The following is a 27,855-nucleotide window of genomic DNA, read 5'->3' as shown; positions in this document are numbered from 1 at the left end:
AGAATCATACAGACGTACAGAAAAAGCACACAGACAGGAAGAGAAAGGTAGAGAGAATTCAAATAAAAACTCGAGAAAAATCTATTACTTGAGGAAGGTACCCGAGTAAGCTCAGAACAAGTAGATAGACAAAGAAACACTCTTATGAATGGTATGTATCCTCTTCTGGCCGAAGGGTTACCTAAGGCTACCCCGGAAATACCAAAAGATTTAACTCCTCCATTACTCCCGATAAAAGCACATCCCAAAACACATCCCAAAACAGCAAAGGACGTTTTCCTTTCCTCCTATTTAGATGACGTAGCTCCCGAGTATGCTAATGCCATACCGCACATACCGCTTGCCGATGGTGTTCAACACCAAGAGCATCCGTCTGTATCCCCGCAACTACAAACTCCTACACAAGTTCCCACAGGTCCGTCCGTTTCTGCAGTTTTTCCTGCATCTACAATCTCTATCCTACGTCCAACGAATCCTTTCGTGCCTAGCGCCTCAGATGGTGCTACAGGAGGTACGACAGACATGTTTGCCACCCCGCCGCGAAATAAACAGACCCTTAGAGATTTAGCACTCCAACGTACACCCCAATTAGCGACATCCGACATGTTTAAAGAACAGCTTGTGGATTGTAGATACGACCCAGTACCAGGTAGACAGGATAAATTGCTCATATCATCACTACGTATAAGACGAGCTACATTATATTTAATGACAATACCAGGAATGGGTGAACACCTAGACGAAATATATCGCTTTGTCCAAACAGGGCGAGGTCCAGAAAGTATTAACGAAGCTATGGAATATCAGAAAGTGGATGTCCAAAGACAACTACTACGTTTTTTATAAATTGTGTAATTAGGAATCAAGACAGGCCCGGGGCAGATCACAATACCATGCAAAGACTTGTCAAATGGGGTCAGAACATATCAGAAGAGAAACACGATAGACAGGCGTGTATAATCGCCATGAGTCGAAAGATCCGCAAGGAAGTAGAACGAATACATAAAGAAAGACGAGAAACAGACAGAGTAGAATCAGAAGAGGAGGAGGAGCAAGAATCAGAACAAGTCGAAACAATAGCTTATGTAGGTAGAGGAAGACCCCATAATAATACTAGAGACTTTAACGACCCGATGCGTCCAATACGTCCAGAATATAATAGACATTTTCCAAACCCTATGTTAAATACAAAATCCCCCGAACACCTATTCCAAGCCGTTGATAAATTACTCCGAGATCGAAGAGGGTACCATATGCTCGATTCCATGGACGAACAAGAATTAGCTAGGTCAGCAGTACAATGGGCTGACAGTCCCAGCGAATACAATGATGATGTAACTTGCACACACGTTTCTGAATCTTGACCCATACGAACAGCGTTTAGCTAGTATATACATGATTCAACACCTCCTTATATTATATAAAAGCCAACACTCCGATCCAGGACCCTTACCTGACATATTGACAGAACTACTAACGAACATATGGAGAGGGTCAAGTACTGATTTGATTAAAGAAATTCTAGACTTCCGAAACCAATATTTAAATTTCGTATGCCCAGAACACGTTCCAGTTCCCATCCTAGGAAGAAAATGTATCACATAAATAGACAGAACCCGTTACGCGAAGTACACCCAATCAGAGGTGACGGTAATAACTTTACACGCGTGTTTGTGTACACGCCTATAACTAAACTAGAATTATTAGAAATGAAGAAAGTAGTACCCAGCCATGACAAGGACCCAGCAGGTTTCCACCGTGAGATAAAAGACATGTTACTCATGGGAGAGTATACCTACCCCGACATTATGAAAATATTAAAAGTCCTATTACCGCCGGTGTTTATGAGAAACTCAAAGAAAAGGAATGGGAGGTGGGAGACCAAAAGATAGATTGGACAGCATTGGAAAACGAAGAAAAGGCCGAGCTGCAGGATCAGGACTTGGGGAAAAGACTACAGCACTAGCAGGATTACTAATACAGGTACTGCCACGTTTATTAACTACGAAAAAGGAAGACTGGGGTGCAATCTCAGCCTGTAAACAAAAGCCAGATGAAGACACTAGTGATTTCTATTCCCGATTTGAAAAATGTTTTGGTATAAATAGTGGCATAAAAGCGAGTAGTGAATCATATCCACATCTGTTCGTGACAAAATTAGTTGAAAATTCTCTGCTACAAGTTAAGAATAGAGTATTGAAATTCGAAAGTACCTGGCAAGGTAATACCCCATCACAGATGTTACAGATGTTACAATATCACCACAATAGAATTAGAGAAGAACAAGAACACGAACAAAGACGTATGAAAGATACAAAAATGAAAATGCTTGTTGCTCAGTCAGTCCCAGCCGATGGTCATCATAAGGGTGATTCCGCAGGTCCTACGAAAGGGACATGCAACTATTGTAAACAACAAGGTCATTATATACACGATTGTCCCGTCCTGAAACATAATATTGCTACAGGTAGAACCCAGGAGAGACCACGGCCACCTAGACAGGATCAGAATCAACAACAAATCCCTCAGCATGCACAACCTAGGTTAGCTCCGCAACAATTAGCTCCGCAACAGGGAGCTCCACAACAGACCATAGCACCACCACAAGCGCAGCCTATTGCTGCAACACAAGCAACAACACAACAGATGTACCAGTATGCACAAGCAGATTATCCCGATTATCAGCGATACTCATGAGATAGCCTAGAGAGGGAAGTTGGCTTACCCCTTATTGAGGTTCCGGTAGATGCTGCAACACAAGCAACAACACAACAGATGTACCAGTATGCACAAGCAGATTATCCCGATTATCAGCGATACTCATGAGATAGCCTAGAGAGGGAAGTTGGCTTACCCCTTATTGAGGTTCCGGTAGACCAAGAGGGACCTTATGTACATAGTGAACTATTAGGGGAAGACAGAAAGTTTTTACTTGATACAGGGGCAAGCAGAACGACTATACGACGCAGTGAAGTTCCAGGGGCACCCCTCTCAGGCTCACAAAATATTTCCCTTGGATTCTCAGGAAAACCTATAATAAACGACGTAACACAACCTCTTCCACTTACGATTGGTCCATTGACACGTACTACAGATTTATTGCTTACTAAATCATGTCCAGAAAACTTGTTAGGTATAAAAACATTGAAAGCTCTAGGAGCTATAATATGTTGTTCTCCGGAAGGAGTACGACTATTTTTACGTGACTTTAAAGGTCACTATGTGTCCAGAGACATGGATCACCGACTGCAGAATTTACCTACACATTTATGGGCACAAGGCCCCACTGATGTTGGTTGCATGAATATTACACCATATCGTGTCACACTAAAAACAGGAGTAATACTACCACGAATACGACAATATAAGTTACCACCCGATGCTGTAGTGGCTTTACTGCAAATCATTGACGAGCTCATTGCACAAGGAGTGGTTGTCGAAACCGACTCCAATGTATGTAATTCTCCGATAATTCCGATTCTTAAAAGAACGGATCCAAAAGCACCACCAGTATATCGATTAGTTATTGATCTGCGCGAATTAAATAAATGTATTGTACCACAATACCCCGTGGTCCCAGATATCTCTTCATTACTAACAGCTATTGACTCAGAAGCAACGTTCTTCACTGTAATTGATCTCAAGAATGCTTTCTTTAGTGTCCCAATCGATCCGTAAAGTCAATATTTGTTCGGATTCAGTTTAAATGGACGAAGTTTTAAATTCACACGCGCACCTCAAGGATTTACAGAAAGCCCCAGCATCTATAGCCAAGCACTGAAACGAGAACTTGACAGTATCCACATGCCAGTTAACACTGCCTTGCTTCAATATGTCGATGATCTGCTGATCACCGCTCGAAGCGAACCTGAATGTGAAAAAGCGTCACTGACGGTTCTGAAATTTCTGGCCGACAAGGGGCACAAGGTGTCCCCTTCTAAGCTGCAATTCTGTGTCCAGCGAGTTGTTTACCTTGGGCACTCGCTGTCCAAGGAGGGAAGGCAGCTTACACCCGACCGCATCCAGTTAATTGCTAACATGCCACCACCCAAGACACAAAAGGAGGTGCGGGCTTTTATAGGCCTCACTTCATACTGTAGGCAGTGGATCCCTCAATATGCATTTCTAGCAAAACCACTCATCCAGTTGACAACACAGGAGGCAGCCACATCGACTGTCCTCCCTTGGACTCAAGAACATACACACTCCTTTGAAAGCTTAAAGAAAGCTTTATGCCAAGCACCTGTCTTAGCAACACCATGTTACAATAAACAGTTTACACTCTTTGTTACAGAACGCGAAGGTACTGCTTTGTCAGTACTCACTCAGGAACAAGCAGGATCACACAAACCATGTTCTTATTTCTCTAGTACATTAGATCCAGTAGCTCAGGCTCTTCCTGCGTGCCTGAAATCTGTGGCAGCAACAGCTTTAGCAATCAGACAAAGCGATGCCATAGTGTTAGGACATCAATTGACAGTACAAGTACCACATGCAGTAGAGGTTCTTTTGAACCGCACGCAAACACAACACTTGACTATAGCGAGACTCACCGGTTACGAACTGACATTGTTTCAGCCACACATAGAAATCAGACGTTGCAATACGTTAAACCCTGCCACACTGTTACCAGTGGGCGGAATAGATCCATTGGCACATGATTGTGTCGAAGTCATTACTATCACGACGAAACCCAGACAAGACTTGACAGATATCCCTTTGTCAGATCCAGACTTGACATTGTATGTAGATGGGTCATGTATGAGAACAAGTACAGGAGAGTTAGTGGCTGCTTACGCAGTCACAACAGACACTGAAGTCATTGAAACAAATCGTATTAACACTTTGTCAGCTCAAGCAGCAGAGCTCATCGCTCTGACACAAGCCTGTATTCAAGCCAAAAATAAGAAAGTCAACATATACACAGATTCACGTTATGCATTCGGAGTCGTCCATGACTTCGGCGTACTGTGGCGAGAGAGAGGTTATTTAACTTCTCACGGTACCCACATCCAACACGGACCCCTCATTCAAGCCCTATTAGACGCAATTCATCTACCTACTGCAATATCGATTATGAAATGCAAAGCCCATACAAAGGTTACCGATATCATTTCTCAGGGTAATGACCTAGCTGACAGAACAGCTAAACAGACTGCTCAGAATCAGACTCTCACAACTGACATGACAAAGACAATAGTTCCGACACTAACACATTGCATGACCGTTAAGGATCCCGCCCTTGATGTAATTGACATACAGACACATGCTACACCAGAAGAAATAAAGAAATGGACTGAATTAGGAGGGATCCAAACGGATCAAGGATGGATGACGAAGGAAAAATCTATATGGTTTCTTCCCGACTCTATGGTTCAAGTCATCATTAACACAATACATAGTCCAGCGCACCTAGGAGAAAAAGCTATGCTAGACAGCATTCAACACATTTGGTTCAACAAACACTTGCGAGCAGCAGCTAAACAAAAAGTTTGTACCTGTATGATATGTTCTCAGTTTAATCCAGGTAAAAGCATCCCCGTAGAGCAGGGTGGATTTCAACCTCCTAATCATGCTTTTGAAGTCCTCCAGATGGATTATATCCAGATGGAACGATGTCGAGGATTCAAATATGTTCTCGTAGTTGTCTGTGCTCTTTCCCGTTGGACAGAAGCATACCCGGTTTCAGATTACACTGCCCCGACTACTGCCAAACAGTTAGTTCGAGAATTCTTCCCACGATACGGTTTACCACGTGTTGTCTACTCAGATAACGGCCAGCCGCTCTCATCCGAACTAATGAAACACGTTTCCCTTTTGTTAGGCTACCAATGGAAATTCCACTGTGTCCGGCATCCCGAGGCCGCAGGTCTCGTGGAACGCCATAATCAAACTCTGAAAATTAGATTGTCCAAAAAATGTAGAGAAAAAGGTGTCGACTGGATAGTAGCCTTACCAGTTGCGCTCTTTTACATGAGAATGGTAGCACATTCTCGAACTGGGCTATCCCCGTACGAGGTGATCTTCGGTAGACCACCAAATATGTGGGGGACGCCTATACCTCGCAAAATCACTGATGTTGACTGTAATATGCTGACAGATTACCTGGCTTCCTTGATGTCTGCACTACAATCTTGTCGTTCACAGGTAACCGCAGCTTTTCCCGATAATACTGAGGTGAAGCCCCATGACGTGGTTCCTGGTGACCTGGTTTTGGTCAGGAATTTCGACCGGAAGACCCAACTGGATCCTAGGTGGAAGTCGCCCAAGTTGGTTCTACTGACTACAAGGACTGCCGTGAAGATTGAGGGTCGCAAAGGGTGGTTGCACTCGAGTCATATCAAGAAATTTTATGGACTACCATCCAGTGTAAATACTGAACCCTGTATTCCCTCACAGACAGACTCAAAGCTCCCCTTGGTTGAGAAATCAAAACCAGAACTTTATAAACTAAAATTGAGGTCTAGTAAGTCAGACAATTCGATTGTTTAAGTCCTCTCCAAGGTGAATCGGTTGAATTTGTCTCTGACATGTATCCTCTAGACCGGAATAGAGAAAGAAATCATCAGATGAAGCTTAAAAAGCATGCGTATTGTAAATCACTTCGTAGTCACTGCACAGTAACATTATTAATTTTGTTTTTTCTAAGTCTTCTGATTATTTTTTCCAGCATACTACTGCACATGTATTACCCTATTCTTAAACATGCTTACAATATAACTGCAGAACATTCTTTTAGCGAATTACCTCCGCATGAGTTGTCATATAGATTTGCGCTGCGCAACAACACATTCATTAGTATGTTACATCATTCCCATCAGACCAGCAATGCCACAAATTGTTGGATATGTGGCCGACTCCCTCCCTATCAGAACTATAAGGGAGTTTTGCCCCTCTTTCCCTATCCGTTCACACACAATGGCTCCTGTGGAGCATGGTTTAGTTTGATTAATTCCCTGGATTCAAATTCCGCAGTTTATCAAGACAACTGGGTATGGGGAAACCTGAACTTAGTTTTGCTTAAAGTCTGCTACCCTAACAAGGAGGGACTTCCCAAAAGAACAGGAACTGATCTAGAAAATGAAGTATATGGATTAGGTAATTTTACACTTAACCTCATGATCCTGAACGTTGAATCTGAAGCTACACCAATCTTGCCCGCCATGTCAGTGTTCCCAGTAAAAGGGGAATTATGTATAAAAAAGAATGGTTCCATACACATGGGCCATAGTAAATGCACCACTGTAATAAAATTCAGTGATCAAGGCAAATCTACATTTAGAGCTTCCCATCATTCCTACTTCATATGTGGCCAGACCGCATATATATGTCTACCTCTAGATTGGGATGGTACCTGTTACATAGCATTCCTTCTGCCACCTGTTTTCCTAGCTCCTCCTGATTATCATAGAAATACCCATTTAATACACAATAGACAACAGAGAGATCTCCCAATTGTCGATTACACTGAAACAGCATGGGAAAAATACACAGATTTCAATAAAGGATTCTTCCCCTATATAGGTACAGTCACTAATAGTAAGCTGATACGTAGATTAACCAGAACCCTTGAAGCAGTAGTGAACGAGACTATTTCCGCCTTAGGCAATTTAACAGAAGAGCAGTCTGCTATGCGGATTGTTGTGCTTCAAAATCGTCTTGTCCTTGACGTCATCTTGGCCGATAGGGGCGGAGCTTGTAGGGTCATCGGATCAAGTTGTTGCATTTTCATACCAGAAAATTCGCCGTCAGTATATAAAGCCATAACCCGCCTTCATAAGATTATAAGCCAGATACACCAGAGTCCAGGCACCTGGACTTGGTCCGGTTGGTTCTGGGGCGTGTTGTCAGCCTGGGGATGGAGAATCCTATCCTTCCTAGGTATTGGCTTTCTCATACTATTCAGTTGCTGCTTATGTCTACAATGTGGGCCAGCGATTTGTGGTCTGTGTGCCACATCGTGTATCCCACATCCACGTTTTTATTCAAGATCCCGGAAGAAGAAAGAAGAACAAATGATGCTATATGAACAGATCGATGGATTGATGAAGATCGATATCTCCTGAGGGTCCGTAGGGGACAAGGAGGGAATGAGGAAATATGAATTTTGTGATCAGTTATGTCCCCTATCGTAGACCCCAACGGCTCCATGTACATGCTATAAGTACATGTATGTTCCCTCCTGCTCCAGTTTTGAAGACGCAAATATATGTGCGTCCACCGTCAACATGTCCTCTTTCAGATCCGCCATGAATGGGTCAGATATTCCATTCCTAAGTGTGAAAGGCCACCGACTTTATGTGGTTCACTTTCCACATTTTACAGATTCAGGCGAGTAGGCCCTGAATTTTGTCATCAAGCCTTTTTCCTGTCTTCTGCCTCTGAAAGCTCCAGTCTGAGCCTGCATCTGTATCCATGAACTTTGTCCTACTCCCTGCGCGGCTAACGGTGCCTGATCCAGCTTATCGCCTGCCAAAAACTGTATTTCACCTTCAAGATTATCTACTCCGTTCCTCATCCGATGCATTCCTGTCTAGCAGTTTAGGTAAACATTCCTCCAGCTACCGTGCAAAGGGGCCAGGCCTCGCTGTCCTCATGCAAGTAATTCATAGCCCCGTTACCATGGAATATTCCTACCCCCTCGCATCTAGTGTAGACACTTAGTGCGTGTACAAGCGTCTAACAGTCAGTATAGAATAGATTCTATCCTAGAGACCTTTCCTTTTGGATAACACAGTTCTTTAAACATAGGATATTAGATATGATTTGGGATTAGGTTGACATAACCCCAGACTTCTGTCTCCACATATAGAGCTAAATGTCAAGTCCCCTTTACCCTCTAGTTGCACGTCAATCACACGTCATGCGGCTGCGCGCGCATCTCTGCCAAATATTTCTGCTGACATTTCAGGATTCTTCTGTGGATCCACCCACTTGTGACATCATGTTTAATGACGTATTTTAGTTACACCCATGTATACGCCTCTATTAGTTACGTATGCACAGTTTATCTGTATTATCAGCTGTTACGCCTCTTGCATCTGTTTCACTGTAATGCATTTTCTATAAAACTGCTTATCTGTCAATAATATATGCCCCTTCCTTCCTGAACTTTCGTGGTGATGGAATAGAATGCCTACAATTCGAATTGTATTCCTTTATATAGGAATAAAGCCTTTTAAAACCTCTAATACCACGGATTCTGCCTCTTATTTTTACTGAGTTATTCTCACTAAGACTTTACCGCATAAAAATAGTACCGGTAACGAAATATTTACCACAAGAGGGGGAGGGAGAGAGAGGGAGAGGGAGAGGGAGAGGGGGAGGGAGAGAGAGAGAGGAGAGGGAGAGAGGGAGAGAGAGAGAGAGGGAGGGAGAGGGAGGGAGAGGAGAGGAGGGAGAGGGAGGGAGAGGGAGAGGGATAGGGAGGGAGAGGGAGAGGGAGGGAGAGGGAGGGAGAGGGAGAGATAGGGAGAGGGAGAGGGAGAGATAGGGAGAGGGAGAGATAGGGAGAGGGAGAGATAGGGAGAGGGAGAGATAGGGAGAGGGAGAGGGAGAGATAGGGAGAGGGAGAGATAGGGAGAGGGAGAGGGAGAGATAGAGGGAGGGAGAGGGAGAGGGAGAGGGAGAGGGAGAGGGAGAGGAGAGGGAGAGGGAGAGGGAGAGGGAGAGGGAGAGAGAGGGAGAGGGAGAGATAGGGAGAGGGAGAGGGAGAGGGAGAGATAGGGAGAGGGAGAGATAGGGAGAGGGAGAGATAGGGAGAGATAGGGAGAGGGAGAGATAGGGAGAGATAGGGAGAGATAGGGAGAGGGAGAGGGAGAGATAGGGAGAGATAGGGAGAGATAGGGAGAGGGAGAGGGAGAGATAGGGAGAGGGAGAGATAGGGAGAGATAGGGAGAGGGAGAGGGAGAGATAGGGAGAGATAGGGAGAGGGAGAGGGAGAGATAGGGAGAGGGAGAGGGAGAGATAGGGAGAGGGAGAGATAGGGAGAGGGAGAGATAGGGAGAGGGAGAGATAGGGAGAGGGAGAGATAGGGAGAGGGAGAGATAGGGAGAGATAGGGAGAGGGAGAGATAGGGAGAGATAGCGAGAGGGAGAGGGAGAGGGAGAGATAGGGAGAGGGAGAGATAGGGAGAGGGAGAGGGAGAGGGAGAGATAGGGAGAGGGAGAGATAGGGAGAGATAGGGAGAGGGAGAGATAGGGAGAGAGAGGGAGAGGGAGAGATAGGGAGAGGGAGAGATAGGGAGAGGGAGAGGGAGAGGGAGAGATAGGGAGAGGGAGAGATAGGAAGAGGGAGAGATAGGGAGAGGGAGAGGGAGAGATAGGGAGAGGGAGAGGGAGAGGGAGAGATAGGGAGAGGGAGAGATAGGGAGAGGGAGAGGGAGAGGGAGAGGGAGAGATAGGGAGAGGGAGAGATAGGGAGAGGGAGAGAGAGGGAGAGGGAGAGATAGGGAGAGGGAGAGAGAGGGAGAGGGAGAGATAGGGAGAGGAGAGATAGGAGAGGGAGAGCTAGGGAGAGGGAGAGAGAGGGAGAGGGAGAGATAGGGAGAGGGAGAGAGAGGGAGAGGGAGAGAGGGAGAGGGAGAGAGAGGGAGAGGGAGGGGAGAGAGAGAGAGAGAGGAGAGGGAGAGGGAGGGGAGAGGGAGAGGGAGGGAGAGGGAGGGGAGGAGAGAGGGATAGGGAGGGAGAGGGAGAGGGAGGGAGAGGGAGGGAGAGGGAGGGAGAGGAGGGAGAGGGAGATAGGGAGAGGAGAGGGAGGAAGAGATAGGGAGAGGGAGAGGGTAGGATAGAGGGAGAGAGATTAGGGAGAGGGAGAGATAGGGAGGGAGGGAGAGGGGATAGGGAGAGGGAGAGAGGGAGAGATAGGGAGGGAGAGATAGGGAGAGATAGGGAGAGGGAGAGATAGGGAGAGGAGAGGGAGGAGGGAGAGATAGGGAGAGGAGAGAGGAGAGAGGAGAGGGAAGAGGGGAGGAGAGGGAGGGGAGAGATAGGAGAGGGAGAGAGATAGGGAGAGGGAGAGATAGGGAGAGGAGAGATAGGGAGGGAGAGATAGGAGAGAGATAGGGAGAGGGAGAGATAGGAAGAGATAGGGAGAGGGAGAGATAGGGGAGAGATAGGGAGAGGAGAGATAGGGAGAGATAGGGAGAGGGAGAGATAGGGAGAGAGAGGGAGAGGGAGAGGAATAGGGAGAGGGAGAGATAGGGAGAGGGAGAGATAGGGAGAGGGAGAGATAGGGAGAGGGGAGATAGGGAGAGGAGAGATAGGGAGGGAGAGGGAGAGATAGGGAGAGATAGGGAGAGGGAGAGGGAGAGGGAGAGATAGGGAGAGGGAGAGGGAGAGAAGGGAGAGGGGGAGAGATAGGGAGAGGGAGAGGGAGAGGGAGAGATAGGGAGAGGGAGAGATAGGGAGAGGGAGAGGGAGAGATAGGGAGAGGGAGGGGAGAGATAGGGAGAGATAGGGAGAGGGAGAGATAGGGAGAGATAGGGAGAGGGAGAGGTACCTCTGGGTCTGATCTCTATGTATGTTTCTAAGGCTGCCAGAGGAACCAAAAGTAGTCTATCCTTGTTAGACTATTTTGCACCCCAGAGTGATGTGTACTGCTGCGTTGTTGGGTGGTTTAGCCTCCCTAAAATCTGACCGCGCAGTGCTTCAGTAAAGCTTCTGAAACGGGACATTCCCGCACCACCCACTCGCGCAGGGTATCTATCTAGTGATTCGCTGCCAACTGCATTAAAATCTCCGCCAGTGATTAGTTCTCCTCTGGCAGATCAAGGAGAAACTCACTGAGTGCCGGTAGCGCTGTGGCGTGCAGTGCGGGAGGAATGTAAACGGAGACTATGTTAAGGGGGCGTCCCTCCCATTGGGTGGCTATCGCTGCAAACCTCCCCGACCCGTCAGTTTTAAGTTTATGTATAATTAACGGGTATTGTTTTCGCACCAGTATGCCTACCCCCTAGCCCCAAGGTAAATTCTGAGTGTACCCCCACCGGTCCATTGCTTTACTAGTGGTGCTGGTAAGATGGGTTTCCTGTAACAGGACCACCGCTGGGGCACACCTCTTAAGACTATGCAGGACCAGACCGCGTTTAATTTTGTCTCCCAAGCCACGCACGTTCCACGTGAGTAGGGAGAGAGGTGGTATCGGAGTGGAGGAACTCACCCCAGATGCCCCTTTTGTAATATCAGACATTATATCGGCGGGCGCTGAAGGCAATTGGCGGCGCGAAAGTGTCGACGCGCATCATGTGTTTTATATTGGGTGTGTGCACTACATTCCGATCACCACTTTTAGTTTTAACAGTAACTTTTGAAAAAACCTCAAACAAAACCATATCACCCAACCCCCTCCCTGCCATACGGACTCCAAACTGCCCGCCTCCCCAACTCAGCAGAGTGCTTAGAACCCAAACCCCGATACATTACTTGCGTGTAAGGAGCGTTAGGTCCGGGGAAGAGCAAGAACATCCCCAGTTGGAGCATCCAAATGTTCAGATGTTGCGGCGTACTTGAGTAGGCACCGCTCAACCCCGCAATCCTTCCCCTCTACCCTGCGCCTTTTAATAAAGAGAGGACGCATAGCGCCTCATTATCAAGTCTCCTGATGTAGCCGATCCTCATCCTCCGCGTTGTGGTCGCGGTCAGCGGGGTCCTCCGTCCCTCCGGGAGGTCGCCTTCGCTTGTCCGAGCGTCCTGAGTTTTTCAACTGCTGCCACCCCTCAAGCCACTCGTGAGCTTCCTCAGGCGACTCGAAAAACCATGTCTTCCCATTCGCCACCACTCGCAGCCTGGCGGGAAACAACATGGAATAAGATAGTTCTCGGGCTCTCGGCTTCTTTTTTACCTCTAGGAAGCTTCGTCGGCGCGCCGACACAGCCGCCGTGTAGTCCGGAAAGGACACCACCGAAATCTGTATGCGCAGGGGCGGCGCCACCCGAGCCGTCTGGAGAATGGCATCCGGGAATGCTCTTTTGATAGACTAGTCCGGAACATTTGCACATGTCTTTCCTCCCCTTCCTCTCATCTCGAAGGTGGTGACCAAGCTCATCCAATCCAGGATGAAGATGATCCTGATAGCACTGGACTGGCTTCGCTAATGGTGTTATCCGGACCTATTACAACTCCCAATATGTCCACACAGAAGGCATCCATGCAGACAGGACCTTCTGACCAAAACGGGCGGGAAGGTTCTGCACCCCAGCCTTCCCTCGCTGAGCTTGGCAGCCTGGCTCCTGAGGTCCTACAATACGGACAACCTGAATCTCCCTCAGGACTGCATGAACATTTTGAGGGAGTCAAGGAGACCATCCACAAGGAGCTCTTATTCTTTTAAATGGAAGAGGTTTTTCTTGTGGTGTATGCATAATGGTTTTAGTCCTACTAGTGGGCAGCAGGAGGTAATCTTGCCTTATCTTCTTTATTTAGCCAAGTCTGGTTTGAAGTACACTTGTATAAAAGTTCACTTGGCTGCCATTACAGCCTACATAAAATCGCCTAACCAACCCTCCTTTTTTCAGCTCCAGGTGGTCAAGGATTTCCTTCAGGGGTTGACGAAAGTTTTTCCTCCTGTCCGACATCCTTCTCCTTGGGAGTTGAATCTTGTTCTGTCCAAATTAATGGGCCCTCCTTTCAAGCCCGTTCATAAGGCCACTTTGCAGCACCTAACGTGGAAAGTTGCTTTTCTAGTAGCTATTACGTCAGCACGCAGAGTAAGTGAAATCCAGGCACTCTGCTCAAAGGAACCATACACAGTTTTCCATCACAAGGACTCCCCCTTCTTTCCTACCAAAAGTGGTGTCTGACTTCCATGTTAACCAGACAATTTCTGTTCCTTCTTTTTTCCCCAATACTGCTACACCAGCAGAAAGGTCTCTTCACTCACTGGACCTCAAGAGGGTTCTCAAATTCTATTTGGAGGGAACAAAATCCATTAGGAAGTCTGACCAATTGTTTTTAAACTATGGTGTCGTCAGCACAGGTTTTCCAGCCTCCAAACGATCCATCTTGATTTGGATATTGTCCTGTATTAAGCTGGCTTATCAATTGACGAACAAGCCTCTATTGGTTTCCCCTAAGGCTCACTCCACTAGGGGAAAAGCGGCTACAATATCTTTCTTGCATAATGTACCGATGGCCGAGATTTGCAAGGCAGCAACTTGGAAATCGGTACACACGTTTACTAGACACTACTGTCTTGATTCTGACTCCAGAGCAGATACCCAAGTAGGCCAAGCCTCCTTAAGGAATTTGTTCAGATGTTAATTTCATTGGAGTCATGATATTTTTGCAATATCTGTTTGATTTTATGTGTTTCTATGAGTTAGCTTTTCAGCTTTCTACACTAAGTTTTTCTGCAATGCAGCCTGTGAGCTGGCAATGATTTCCCTCCTCTTTGCATGATTATGGTGTACTACTGTAAATTAAAGCAGTTCAAATGCACTTTTTCTGCTTTTTTGAATGTGCATATGTGCAAAGAGAATTGTTGTAGCATTACCCAGCTCTTACTGTATGGAGGGCTGAATTTGCTGATATATATATATATATATATATATATCTCAAGAGGCCCCGTTCTACAAGTTGGCTGGAGTGTTACTGGTCCCTGCATCTGCAGTTCTGTGTCCAAGGTATTGGATTTGCTCCGGCCCGCCTCAACGAGTAAGCAAAGCAAGGGCTGATGCCAAGTGCAGCTCGTGACTTCACGATGGGCTGGATTCACTGAAATCACAGCCCGCGGCCCGGTGGACACTTATATTCGAGGCTGGAACGTTTAAGGGGATCCGAGGAAGCCCTTTGGTTATTACATCAACCAGGATATTTCCAACCGGACACACGTGTTTGGTCCTGCACAGCACCAATCGATTTAGATTTTATCAATTCCATCCCCACGCAGCATCCACCCAGGTATGGTGAACTCTGGGAGATGTAGTGTCCACAACACTACACCAGATGGATGATCATGTGACCAGGGGTTATGAGTGCCCCGACCAATGGGAGGGTTGCAGGACTATTCAAAAACGCGGGTGGGGCAGCACCCTGGCAAACAGCGGCATCCAAAGAAGGCAATCGGAGCCGAAATGCATCATGCCTAAATGCTGTTAAATAAAAGGACTTCCGAAGATATTTCCCCGTGTGGCCTCCCACTTTCCTTATTGGGGGGTTCCAGTTATATATATAGAGCTTCATATATGTTTTTCACATATATGTGTATATATTGTTTCCGGGGTCCCCGCGCATGGGCAGGAATATTCATGTGCTTATGACTTTGATGAGGATACCCCTGGAAGAGAACTAGGATTACATTTAAGTAACTTATCCTTCTCTGAAATCACCATAGAAGCATTTATTTTTCTCCCTAGTCTAATATGCAAGCAAACACCTATATGCTCCTCATACTCCATATCTACCTCTTTCTGTCTTAGAAAGTAAACTCCAGCTTTCTCCTTCGTATATCTTCCAATTACGGATCAACACTGTAATCGACTCTGATATATTTCTTTCGAATTTTGCCATAAGTGGTGACTTGCCATGACTTGGGGTGATTTGAGTTTCTTAAGATTTACCAGACCGCTTCTTCTTTCTTGCTTAACCTTGTTTTTTGTAGCAACATCTTTGTATTGCCAGGCCTTGAATATACGCTGCAAGTGTGACCTATACAGTTGTGATGGTTGTTGTATTTAAAGTGATCTAAAACAATTCAGCAGTTTTTTTCACCATATATCGACCATACTTTTAATTGGTTAATAAAGAACAATGACGTCCAGTGAGTAGAAATCAATGACTCTTGTAGAATGGCGCATTATATAAGCAGCAGATTGTTACCCAAGGTGACAATCAGGCGTATATCAATATCCGTATCCACCCATTTGGTGAGAATAACTGACCATTGTTTATACATTTTATGAACAACAAGTACATCCTGGTTTATCCCTCTTACTGATATGCCATACATCATTTGGGCCATATTCTTCACTGAACCCATTTATAGCCTTTCAGACTCTATTCATCCTTGGTGTAGCCTGTAGATTAGAAGAACCCAAGTAGTAATCCATCACACAATTGAAATCCTGCGTATAAAGTATTTACCCCACCCACCTAATTCAAGTGACAGGTGTTAAATACATATCTGTATCATCATTATTACATGACTATCAACTGCAGTTTATATGCAATATGTGCATGGTCTGCAGGCATGGTCACCCTTGCAACTAAGACTTAATCTTAGGACAGCATTTTGAAAGACTAGTCACACATTAGACCGCATGCACTGAGCTAGCTTAAAAATGTGTAAGACGGGGGTGGTAGGTGGCGTGCACACGGAATGGCCGCACTGCAGTGAGGCTCCCCCAGCCCTGTGCCTTTATCCTCTAATAATCCTACTCAAATGAAGTGGCGGCAGTGTCAGCCTGTCTCAAAGGCTGCAGGAACCTTATAGGCAGCGTCGTTGCGAATCTGGTGATAATAGCGCTGAGGGATCCGAAGCTGGACGGCTGGGAAGAGTGGCCGGGACGCTGCGGGAGAGCACTGCGAGGCTTGTGGGCGGCTGGAAGACGTACCTGAGGCCGCGGCTGCACACGAGGCGTTAGGCCTCGGGGGCGGCCTGGACGTCGGACGCAAAAGAAGGGAAAAGCCGTGCCTGAGGCAGAGGAGATCGCCGTTGTCCCGTGCCCTGGCTGTGGCTCTGTGCTGGACCTTCAGAACGTTGACGACGTCGCTGGCATACCCGGGCAATGAGGCGGTGAGTGACGGGTAGCGGAAGATCCGCCTGGCGATCGCGGCTGTGCAGCTGCTGCGGTGCGGGGATCGGAGGACGTGTGGGGAGCAGTGGACGCATCGGCCCAACCCCCCCCCCCCCCCTAGCTGCATTATAGAGTACCGGCACAGAGTAGCGCTGAGCGCTAGGAGCGGCCCAGAAACGAAAGGCGCCTTACGAAGCGGTGCTGTTGGAGCTAGCGAACTGAATGCCTGCGGTGACTCCTGGCCAAGACAGGCTTCTCCCATCAATGAGACTGGTGGTGTACGCATTGCTTGGGACCCTGTCTCAATTGCAATAGGGAGAAGATCTGTTGGCAGCTGAGGGGGCAATATGTGATTGGGACTTCCACATCCTCTGGGGCAGTACAAGTGGGAGCGCGACTTGGTTTTCTCATCGGGCGGCGACTGCATTGTGGTGGAAGTTGAGCTGCATATGTGCCTGATTGGAGCAGGATCAACTGAGCGGACTGGAGATCCGAGGGGAGGACCTGCGATTGATTTGCCGAGGGGGCGTACCAGAGCGGATTGTCAGGAGAACTTGTGGACTGCGTTAATACTGGGGACGGAGGTATAAGAGCGTGGCCGGGACTGGTGAGCTTCATATGCGGCGAGGAAAGGCTGCGGGCCAGGAGATAGGAGTGAGGCCTGGCGAACGGTGAGGCGGGGATTGGTTGACACTCGGCCTGTAAAACCGCTTCAGAGACAGTATGGGTAAGACGGATGCCAGGTAGCTGAAACTGCATTTTGAGACAGTGCCCAACAAGCAGGTCCGCTTCAAGAGGGACGGAATGGGGCCCAGGAAGGAGCTGTGGCACCAGATACCGACGTCCAGAGTATTCTACAGGAGATCCGGCAGGGCTTCGCCACTGTGGTTGAGAAGGTAGACCGCATGTCGACCAGGATGGATGCTATAGTCCACAAGCTCTAGGGGCATGAGGAGCGGCTAACGGAAGCGGAACGGCGCATATCAGAAGTGGAAGATGCGACCTCCAGCCACACCATGCGGCTTGCCCGGATGGATAATCTGCTGCGGGTCATCGCCGCAAAGAATGAGGACTTGGAAGCGCGCAGTAGGCGCAACAATATACGCGTACTGGGAATTCCGGAATCCACCAATGTAGGAAGGATGGAGGAATATATAGAGAAGTTGCTATTATCCTCTGTAGGCATGGAAGCATTCTCCAGCCAGTTCATTGTAGAACGTGCCCAGAGACCGCGACGTGGCTTTGTGCGCCGCCAGAGGAAAACAGGCTTTGACGTATGATGGGAATACCTTTTCAATCTATCCTGACTTTACGCCTATGGTTCAAGAGGAGAGGCGTAAATTTATGGAGGTCAAGGCTAAATTACGAAAGGCGCAAATTGACTATGCGTTGTTATACCCGGCACGCCTCAGAGTGACATATCAGGGAAAACAAAATTTCTTCACTGCGCCGAACCAAGTGGAAGACTTCCTTAAGCAAATGAAAAGAGCGAATCTTAATGGTGGAGGAGGGCCGGCTGCGCGGCGGCTGGTGTCAGAGGGAGCGGCGGAGGACTCCATGGGAGCTGCTGCAAGTGGACCCGGAGGGGTCATTCTTGAGACCTGATGTATACTACTTTTGCTGCGGCAGGAGATGAGACTGAGGCTAAGTACTATTGCTGCCTGCTGACCTAGTTGAGCGAATGATTTTGATCACCGGGCACCCTCTGGCCCCTGGAGCCTGAATGTTTCCTTCGGGAGAGGCTTTGTTTGGGGCGAGAGGTGACTGGCTACCTAGTAGAAGCCCCCAGCGGGTATCACCCCGGGGCGGTTCGCTGCACATCCTAGATGGGTGTTGTAGCATATACAATTGACGCGATGGGATAGGGGAGGGCAGGGAGGGACTATGTCGCTGGCAAGTTGGGGCTGCTTCAGTGGGAGGGGGCGAGGACTAATGGGAAGTTTACTGGTTTCAATATGTCTACCTCCCAGAAGGGTGCTAATGGAAATGGGCTGGGTGTGAGTTGGACCGAGTTCGAAATTGAGCATCTCAGATTGTCTATTGTCCTATGTGATTTTGTAGGAGGTTGGATACACTACAATGCTGGAATGGTGATTCGGGGCATGGCTAGTGGTCGGGAGTATGGCTGATTGTGATGCTGGCAGTTTGAATATAGTCACATGGAATGTTCGGGGGCTGGGGGATGCGCGGAAGAGGCGACAATTGCTTCCCTATCTAGTCAGGCATCACGCACACATTGCCATGCTACAGGAGACACATTTTACTCCCCAGAATTCTGGCGGGTTTGCGAACAAATGGGCGGAGCACAGGATTTTCTCCTCCTACTCTTCTTATGCACGCGGGACGGCTATCCTTATAAAAATACATGTGCCCTTTCATCTCGTGGGTTCAACAGGGGATGTACAGGGATGATATTGCATAGCGTGGGGGCGGCTGGGTTCGGTGTCAGTTACTTTGGCCTGCTGCTATAGGCCAAATGTAGACGATCTGGCGTTATTTACTGCGCTGTGGGCCAAGATATTTGAGGTGGGCTCCCAACACATTATTTGGGGTGGGGACTTTAACGTCACGTATAACCCAAGGTGTGATAGATCACATCCGGCCTCGCATCATTACACCAAGGCAGCTGGGGTACTCAGGGACACTATTGATGCATATCAAATAATAGATGCTTGGAGGCACGTACACCCGAGCTCGCAAGAGGGCACACATTACACAGCGCAGGCAGCCTCCTGGGCGAGACTTGATTATTGGTTAGTGTCTAGGGGGCTGGGCCCCGTGATCTCACAGGTGCAACATATGGCCAGAACATACTCTGATCATGCCCCAGTTCGGCTTACGTTGTCCTCTACAGACCTTGGGGTGCCGCGAGGTAGCTGGCGATTGCAAGCTACCATGCTGCTTGATGCGGTCTTCCAGGAGGAGCTGCTGGAGGAGGTGCGGGAGTTCTATGCCCGCAATAAAGGCTCAGTGGACAGCGTAGAAATTATCTGGGAGGCATTTAAAGTAACAATGCGGGGGTTCTGCATGTCCAAGGGGTTCGGGGTGCTAAAGGATATCACTAACACACTACATAGGCTGGAGAGGGAGCTGAAACTGATGGAGGAGGAGATGGCTGACTCCATCCGCCAAGGTCCAGGTGCGGTTCAGAGACACACTCACAGAGTATATGGCTCCAGCTGAGAGGGAGACACGCTTTCGGGGGAAATACTGGAGGGCCCGCTGCTATGGAGATGGTGAACGGCCGGGGAGGATGTTGGCAAACCCAGTTAAAAAACCGCGCTATTCAAATTATATCTTGGAGATTGAAGAACTTGAGGGGGCGGCTTACCGGGACACGGCTAATATTCTTAGTGCATTTACGAGACATTACGGACAATTGTATACCACCACCAGAAAGGATGATTTAGATCTGGAGGGCTTTTTGGGGGATGTAGCGCTGGGGTGGCTTAGCGATGCGCAACGAGAATTTTTATGTGCCCCATTTGAGCTAGATGAGGTTCGGGAGGCTATTATGAGTATGCAATCGGGGAAAGCCACTGGAACGGATGGTATCCCTATAGAATTTTATAAGATGTATATAGATATTATGGCCCCCGTCCTGCGAGAAGTCTACGAGGAATCGCTGGAAGTAGGCTCCCTTCCTGCGTCCATGAGGGAAGCACTTATATTATCACTGCTGAAGCCGGGAAAAGCGGCCCGGCAGTGGGATTCCTATAGGCCACTCTCCCTCCTAAACTGTGATGCAAAGATACTGGCCAAGCTGATTCCCACTCGCCTGAGTCTGCTACTTGAAAATTTGATACTCCCGGACCAGTCCGGCTTTGTACCGAGAAGGGCAACATCCCATAACTTACAGACACTTTTTGCGATTCTTAACAATGTCTCGCCTGACTTACCTCTCGCAGCTGTATTCTTAGACGCCACTAAGGCGTTCGATTCGGGAGAGTGGGATTATATCTTCGGAGAAATGCTACGAATGGGCTCCCCCCCCCCTTTTTTTGTCATGGATCAGACTCCTGTATAACTTACCAGTAGCCAGGATACTCATAAATGGACACACGTCACCACCACTGTCCATTACGAGGGGTACCCGGCAGGGGTGCCCACTCTCTCCTCTTTGCCATTGCAGTGGAACCGTTGGCAGCGAAACTGCGACAGCATCATAATGATAGGGCATTGCGTTGTAATCTGCGGCAGATCCTTATATCTCTATACGCGGATGATATTACATTATATATCCGAAATCCCCACGATAATTTGAATCCGATACTGCGGGAGTTTATAGTGTTTGGGAAGTTGTCGGGGATTCATATTAATTGGAACAAATCTAGTATATTCCCATTGACGCAGGCAACGGATACATTTGCGTTGTACTACCCCCTAGAGTGGTGTGATGAGGAGCTGCGCTATTTGGGGATACGAGTGACGAGAGACAGAGACAAGCTTATGAGATTGAACTATGGTACTGCAATAACGCGAATGGCAGACTGTGTGACCCGATGGATCGCACTCCCCATGTCCATGGCGGGTCGGGTCTCCTTGATTAAAATGGTGCTTCTGCCTCAATTACTCTACTTATTGCTAAATATTCGGTTTTATCCGGGGAGACCTTTCTTTACGACACTCAGGTCGGAACTGACACGACTTATCTGGGGAGGTCGGCAACCTCGGTTGCAATGGGATGTACTTACTAGGCCATACTCGCAAGGGGGTTTGGGGTGCCAAACTTTGAATTATATTATCTCAGCCAGCAAGCCCACTATGCTTGGTACTGGGTGACGCAGCCCAGGTATATGCCACAGGTGGCGGCGGAGCACTGGCTCGCGCAACCGATACCGATTGATGGAGTGCTATTTGAACCGGTTGCACCTAGGGATAAGAAACCAACTACGGTCACCTATACGATCAATGCTTTGCACCGGATTGGGCGCATTTTACAGACCTCCATGCAGTATGCGGCTTCATTGCCGCTCACGTATCACCCGAATTTACCTTTACTGCAGGAGACGCTGTTCCACAAGTTCAGGGAACGTATGAATATTCAGAGGTGGGGGATTTGTATCATGAAGGGAAGTTCCGCTCCGCAGAGCAGATGTTACAAGGTTCGCAACAAACCCCACTTTATCTTTTTTTATATGTTAGACTGAGGCAGGGGATTCGAACTATTACTCCGAATTTCCCAAATGAACCACTGGCGTTTGCCCCACTGCATGTAATGTTGAAATGCAAGACAGCCACACGGCTAGTCTCATTAATTTACATAACAGTACACACCCAAAGGGGAATGGCTGACCCGCTCTCTCACGCGCGATGGGGATACAGTGCTCAACATGACGCTTTCGGATGAGCAGTGGGAGTATTGCTGTCTGCAGACTGAGAGAGTGACGGCCAGCAGTAGACTCCGCATGATACACTGTAAGTACCTACATAGATTATACTATACACCGGTTAAGATGTATAGATATCGGTTGAGAGAGTCGGATTGCTGTGCCAGATGTAAGACCCCTGGAGCGGATTTTCTGCATCTGGCGTGGGTGTGCCCTGAGGTGAATGAATATTGGCGACAGGTCTTCGAGGCGCTGACTCATATGGTGCATACGCATATTGAACCCACACCATTGGTGGCGTTGCTTGGGTATGTCAGACCGATACAGGCAGCACATAGGAAATATGTGGCACTGGGGCTCTTGATGGCAAAGCAGAGGGTGGCCTGTCGATGGGGTAGGGGCCGAGCCCCAAAATTTAAGGACTGGATTACTGATCTTGTGACATGCCAGGAGCAGCTTGATACATACTCTGAGCTATTGCCCAGTGCCTCTAGGCCATGGAACATTTGGGCCCCCTTGACCTGTTATCTGCTTGAGCATCCGCAGGAGGCAATGGAACGGAAGCAGGAGGGGTAACACACTAGAAGGCTGGGGGCTATGGTTATGGGAATGGAGGATTGTTGTAGCGCAGAGATGGGAGGTTGTTGTGTTTCTGGTATCAATCACTCCCCTATGTTGACAGGCGACTGGAATGTGTACCATGTAGAATATTAGGAGACTGACCTAACTTTGTGTTGGTGTAGACTCTTAACGCAGAGCGTATCCTAACTGGCCTTCGAGGGTTTCGCTGACTTAATGCCATGTTTTGATGTATATCTCTATGATCACTATGCTTCTGATAACACTATAGATGTATTGCCGATGCATTGTGTACATATGTGACATTTCTGATGATGCTACTGTTTGTAATAACCAATAAAAAGAAAAAAAAAAGTGTAAGACTTATCCTTGTATAGTAAGCTTTAAACTGCCCCAAATCTATGACTCCATAGCTTTGGAACAGTGTTCAAAGCTGTGTACTACAGTTAAGGCTAGGTATACTCCCCTGGAAGGCTTACACAGGTAGATGGGCAGGCTACAGCAGGACTCCACTCTGTCCTTTATGCTGGGTGGGAAAGCAAGATTTTTTACTCTTAATTTCCTTCTATTCTTCATTGGTAGACCCATGTAAATGCCTTTTAAACCCACAAAATTTAAGATCTAGATTAGCTGATGTAGATAAATTTATACGTTTTCTAATGTTCCCTCAGCATGAATGTGTTTGTTTTAAACTGTATATATTTTTTTTAAGTACTTCTTGAAGATATTTTAATGTTATATATAGTGCTTGCGAAAGTATGGAACTGGCTGTAAATCTGTCTATTTAAATTATCGATCTCTATGGAGGTCAAAAACAATTTTATAATAAGCTTGTACTATATATGTGCAGCAGCCCATTGACCTCTATTGTCCGATATTGCCTTTAGAATTCATTTTTCTGTCTTTATTTTTCCCAAGATCACAACATCACATTGCAGTTTTTTGAATCAGGTAATTAAATAGAGGTTGCTACATTTCAGAAATGGTTTTGTCTTAACAAGCTATACGAGTCTCTAAAATTAGTCCTAAATAGAGTTTACATCATGTTGCATTATGTAATGCCATTGGATAGTATTAACACCGCAGACATTCTAACTCCCTATTCTTACATTTTCCATTATTAAACCACTGTTCCTTAATATCATTAGGCTGAGCCTTGCTGTATATACACCGTGATAGAGGAAAACACCTTCGCTATATTACCATGATGAATTGATCAGTATGCACTCTTTCATTTACCCTTTTATCATAACTCTGTTAGAAAACACAATCCTGCTAAAAGATATCCCATGGTTCTCCCCGCCCCAATGGAAAATCCTCAAACAGCCATTGCAATAGGACGCTGCTAAAGGATCCCACCCACCGTGCCTAAATACGATTCTCCTAAAGTAGATGCCCATATGTTGATTTACTAACGCTCTTTCCCACTACCCCATTGTTTCCCCTTCTCTCCTTCTTTTACCGGTGTCCTCCCCCTTTCCTTTTCTGTTGCCTTCCCTTCTTTTTCTTTCCTTCCCATCCCATCTGTTATCATTATCAATAAGTTCCTGTTTTAACAATCTGTGAGTTTAATGGAGATTCTAAAACCCAGTTATTCCACCTCACTAGTATGTCCAGTCTTCATGGATCCCTCTGTTGTTGGATTTGTGCATTTGAAAACATAGACAAATGATCAATCAACTCCTTAGCTCCCATCTCGGCATGACAAAAATATTTATAGCCATTGCTGAATAATTAAATTCTGGATGGTTTTTGCATAAAGACTTGAAGCCCTCCCCCAGTCCCTGCGTAGGTAGTATCATTTTACACAGCTTCCCCCTTCGTTCAGTAGTGGGCTTTCAGAATTCGGAACCAAGTCATCCTCCAAACTAAAGTTTCAGCAGCAGCTGCATCTGTCAGATGGGTATCATCTCTCCTGGGCAGCATGGCTACATGCAGGTTCCTGGTTCCAACTGTCAAACGTATGTCGCCATTGGAAGAATGGGGGGTTGGGGTGCCTGCATGGAAGATCTTCCAGTGCAAGGCACATGGTCTCCTCCAGTGAAAAACTCTGCCACTTCAATATTCTCCAGTTGAAAAATAAGGAAGTTCTCAAATACACATTGTCAGAGATACAGCGCAGGTGCCTGCAATGTTTATAAAGTAATATGGCCCTGCGCAAGAAATGTTGAACTGACTTCCAGGCGATACTCGCTCAGGTACTCATGGTACCAATAAATGCACCGTAAGCTGCACACTTCGGAATAGCAGAAAAGGGGACACGGATGACCTAGACAGATGCTGATAGCCTTAGGCTGTTTTATCTTGAAAAGGGACAAAGCTCTGCACTGCTGAATAAAAATATACCACCAACTTAAGAGTTGCGCAGAGGGCTTGGTAGATGTGCTCAACTGGAACAAGAACTATATTGAATACGAGTTTACCTGGTAACGCATGAGAAAGTATGGTTTTGTAGACTAGGCTAATTATGAACTATTTACTGTTGGTAATAGACATAGTATGCAGGAGTGCTCAAGGGTTTTTATTTTATTTATTATAAGCGATTGAACACTGTCCACCATGATGTAATTTGCCCACATGCATAATAACGCCATGTGCAGTACTGGCTATCTGTTTAGTATTTCATTGTGAGAAACTACTAAAATCTGTTTCATAAAAAAAATTCTCCAGTTGAGAGCTGTTTATCTAGCGCTGAATTATTTTCCCCCGTCTATACCAACAAAGGTACTCATTCAAACAGACAGCACACCTACCATGCACTATATGACCAACAAGAGGAAACAAGATGCAGAATCCTGTCAAAAGAAGCACTGGGTACTAGTGAATAATATATCTCAGACGGTGATACACTTATCAGGTTTACAAAACTGGAAAGCAGACCAGCTCAGCACACATCTAGAACGCGAATAGGTATTGAACAACATTGTACACAGTTGAAAACCCAAAATGCCACGACTTTGTGTCCAAGTTCCTGCAGCCCAGATCCAAGGGCAATGCTTTTGATAGACGGATTGAAGACATTTACATCTGCATTTCCGCTAATACTTTTGCTATCCAATGTCATCATCGAAATGATTCAGTGCAAACTTGGGATTTTTCTAGCTTGTAACAAGAAAATCTAGATTTTTTTAAAAGATGAGGCACAATTATATGGTGTATCTCCTTTAATTGGATCCCGCAGCAATTAGATGTCAGATGGCATTGTTTTGAACAACAGACTATAGGACAGGATAGAATACATAAGTGTCCCTCTTATGATTGTTTGACCAGAAGGACTTCTCAAGATGTGGTGAACTGGGTGGGAGACCTACAAAAGGCCTTCAAAACTGACAGGAGAATGCGAGGCTACTGGGATTCCAGGCAGTAAGACAACAAGGCTGCAGTAGTCCTGGGCATTGAATTATTGCACTGGAGTGGAGATAAAAGAGAATTAGTTGATGAAAGGCTAACCCTATGTCAGGTGAAGGGGAGTGAACGATCAGCCAGGCAAGGGCACCGTGCTTAATAATATATGCATATGTGTTGTTCAGCAAGCACAATATACAAGCATTGGCATGGCCAATAGGTCTCGCTTTTGGGACCTTCTCAGTATTTAGTTATGCAGCACAATATCCTTAGTGCAACAACATCAACTGTTGCATGGCTAAGGGACAACCCCCCCACCGCCCCCCAACAGCACCTGATAAAAGGATGGGGCGGTCAGAAGCACATACCTGGACCATGCCATCCCCTAGGGGTGCAGAGAGGTACAGGTCTGTCGGGACCCCGCACCTGAACACCCCCTAACAGCTCAGGAGCCCCAGTTAAAGGGACTGGACTTCGGTAGTTTTGCGCACCTTCATAGCACCCCATCAGAATCGTGCAGGAAAGCCATAACACCATCACACTCTAGAGGTGCAGAGTTGAGGTACAGGGCTGCAAGGAGCTCGCAGCAACACACACAAGGGGAAAGCAACCCCTACTCCCCACCAAGCGTATGTTGAAGGGATAGCGCCCCCGCCTCCCCCCAAATAAAGCGTGGCACCAGAGACGACATGGGGTGTCTAAACCTGTCCCACCACTGGAACGCGTAGTGACGGGATGTACGTGTCGGGAGCTCGCTCATGGACACATGGTGCGTCCCCGTATACCCAAAGCAGCACCCCTGGAGCTCACAGTGCCAGCCAGACATGTCAACGTGTATGCCCGCAAGCACTCGGGATGCCCGCGGCACCTGGCACAAGTGGGGTCCAGCAGTGTATACCCCCATACCACCACGCCAAGATCTCAGCCCCGACACACGTGCAGAACAAAGAAGCGCCCGTCCCCGTGCTCTGCGCGTGCGATAGCGCTGCGCCGTCCCAGTTTGGGTACCAAAGCAGCGACGGAACTGACAAGCGTACCTCCAGAACTTGTATAAGAATTCGAGCCGCGGTGTAGGTCGTATGAGTTGCGCGAAAAATGCTCTGACAGTGCTTGGGGGCTGTTTCACCATGTTCCACCTAATCGGAGCGCCGACTCTGGTCACTGTACACACACAACTGAGTTATGCGAGTGTGGAGGTATCGTGGAGATCTGTTAATGCCGCTCGGGTACCAGAATAGTAAGAAATGCAGCTGGCCAGTCATTACACGCGTGTATGGAACCTGCAACAACCGCAATACAAAGACTGTAAATTCTATAACAAGTAAATTCAGCAAACCGAAAATTAATCATTTTACTAACTCATTTAAAATTTGAAGATTTTCCTATGTTGTAACGTAGGGTTTACTATCTTTGACAAATCCGCCTCGCGTGGCTTAATAAAACATAAATCTTTCTATGTAGGTCTGTTTTGCATTGGGGCAATTATGTCATTTAATCCTTTTCTGACCGGCTGCCAGAAAGCTCCACAACTGGTAGCGGCCTAATTGCAGCTTCATTTCAAAATGATGTAACCGGTCCTTAAAAACCGCGACTGCTTTCCCCGAAAGTACCATATGCAGCCCCGACTCGGACTAAGAATTGTACTGTGACATTGTTGGACTTGGCCCTTTTGGCAGGTTCACCCCGAAACTTTTTGCGTTCTCCTAGCCTTTTTCTGTAACCTGGTGTTGGTGATTTTAGGCCTCTGAGCACTTTAGGACCGAGGTCCAGTGTAAAGTGCGTGCGCTCTCTGTGTATGTGTGGTGAGATGGGCCTGCCCTCCCATGGGAATGCATGGGGGATATGTGTGTCCCTTGTAGTTCCTGGTGT

At 47.1% G+C, this 27,855-nt stretch overlaps 1 pseudogene; it reads right to left on the bottom strand.

The window, feature by feature from the left end:
- LOC146871819 (ataxin-7-like protein 2) overlaps nt 1-17,491 on the bottom strand; it is a 150,790-nt pseudogene extending 133,299 nt beyond the window's left edge.
- Nucleotides 17,492-27,855: the final 10,364 nt, after the last annotated feature.

This window comes from Triturus cristatus, chromosome 1_1, assembly GCF_964204655.1.
Source record: "Triturus cristatus chromosome 1_1, aTriCri1.1, whole genome shotgun sequence".
In the NCBI taxonomy this organism is placed as follows: Eukaryota; Metazoa; Chordata; class Amphibia; order Caudata; family Salamandridae; genus Triturus; species Triturus cristatus.
This window is presented reverse-complemented; position numbering and strand designations above follow the sequence as displayed.